Below are 1963 nucleotides of genomic sequence, written 5' to 3'. Positions count from 1 at the left end.
TCATTAAGGCAGTGGTATACATATTTTGAAGCAAGTACTTTTCGGCACATGTGCAGCAATTTCCAAATCATAGTTTGTGTGGCTGCACGACATATGGGCTTTATAAGACACAACATTCGAAGTAGTCGGTCCCAAAATGCGCTAAGGAACCCTGGTGTTAGAATATCTTTTGTCATTGGACAAAATGCGCGGAGCAGCATTGAATTTTCACCGCAGTTTGGTCGGCACCGATATGAAAGCTGGTAGTTTTAGAAATGCTTTGCAAGTATCTTTCCCTTGAGAATTCACTCACTAAAGTTCATGAATTGGAGCAATTGCAATTACCAAATTATCTAGGGTAATTATCAGCGTTAAATGTGGTGCCGGCCAAACCATAAGCTCAAGTGGCACTGGCTAATCTTCAAGCCAGAACAACAGGGCGAGCACTCGAAGGGATAGTCTTGTACAAATATAGACAAGCTGCGATCAAAAGCAATAAGTTAGTATGCAAAGTAAATACATTATTCATATTACCACCCACCACTTGGCCACATTCAAACAAGGCGTCTATGGCAATTTTTTAGACTTCCGGCGTAGCGCTGTATACCGCGTGTTTCTACGAAGACATTAATCTGATATTAAAAATATGGTTAGCCATGAAAAAGAAAACTGCCTTCGAAGGTAAACGTCAGGAACGGCGGACGCTTACATAAAAGTCCAAATGACGCGAATAAGTGGTTAACCGAAAATTCACGGTACATTTTACAAATGATAAAATGTAGGCAGTGAACTCGCAAGTAGCATACACTCATCGCGACAACTGACTGACAAGAAAAAAAAACAGATTGCTTTCAGTCAAATCATTTGATTGGGAGTCCAATGATCGTCTAACGATTGATGCGCCAAAACGAATGGAACTGATCTCGTGCGCATGATTCGCATTCGCTTTGGTACCGAATGAGTAGCCTCGGCGCCAGGGACGCTTTGAATATATGGGTAATGACTCATCTTATTCTATTCAATGTGGGAAGGCAGGAAGGAAACCGCAATGTAGAAGTCACGAAGGTTAACCACAAGTGTCCGTTTGGCTGCCCTGTTATGGGGGATTGGGAAAAGGGAATGGAAAGACGAGGAAGAGAGGAAGGATCCGAATAAAAAAAAATAACCGACCATTTCAATGCTCCCTAATGCGAAATGCGATGGCAGCTCTACGCAGGTTTCATTTGGCGGTATATTGAGGCAGAGAATTTGAGACAGATATGTTTGCACGGACTGTTACAGGCCAGTTTTCATTTTATTTTTATTATTCATTTCCATTTCAATTTTTTTTAAATATTCTTCTTTATTTTCTGTCCTTCAAGCCCCACAGTGCTACGACAAAGCCACTGAGCTGTCATGCCATGTATATAGTGACGCATTATTGTTCTATGAAAATCGCAGCACAAATTTTAGTATATTTCTTTGCTTTGAGTGGCAAGGTCGTCTACCACCTTTAGTGATCATTGAAGTTTTGCCACGCATGTTTGGTGTTACGCCGCAGGCAATGATAAAAAAAAATGTGGCGAAAATGAATGCGTTCATAAAAAAATAAGAAAATAAAAAAAAAGAAAAAGAAAGCTGCGTCGGCCGGGAATCGAACCCGGGCCACCCGCGTGGCAGGCGAGTATTCTACCACTGAACCACCGACGCCGATGTCCAGTTGGCTCAATGCAGTTCAAGTTATTGCGCAACGTCGTCCATGATCTAGGTCACCCGCAGCGCCGAGTGCTCGTTCTTTGAGAGCCGTACTACTCTGCGACAAACGCTTTTGCGGCGAAAAATACATCGAGGTAGTAAGATGAATAGCTCAAAAAGAACAGAGCATTCACAGCGCCACGCGCGTTGCTACGACGTACACAGTGTTGGCCCTTGAAAATTATCTACGCCATTCGTTCATAGTAGAACGCTCACTTGACAACAATTGTCTTATGGTCTAGCGAAGGGG

At 42.7% G+C, this 1963-nt stretch overlaps 1 non-coding gene across 1 annotated transcript; it reads right to left on the bottom strand.

The window, feature by feature from the left end:
- Positions 1 to 1597: 1597 nt before the first annotated feature.
- Positions 1598 to 1668, bottom strand: Trnag-gcc (transfer RNA glycine (anticodon GCC)). The gene has a single exon. It is a non-coding gene; the product is annotated as a tRNA-Gly (tRNA).
- Positions 1669 to 1963: the final 295 nt, after the last annotated feature.

The sequence above is a fragment of the Rhipicephalus sanguineus genome, chromosome 2 (assembly GCF_013339695.2).
Source record: "Rhipicephalus sanguineus isolate Rsan-2018 chromosome 2, BIME_Rsan_1.4, whole genome shotgun sequence".
Classification (NCBI taxonomy): Eukaryota; Metazoa; Arthropoda; class Arachnida; order Ixodida; family Ixodidae; genus Rhipicephalus; species Rhipicephalus sanguineus.
This window is presented reverse-complemented; position numbering and strand designations above follow the sequence as displayed.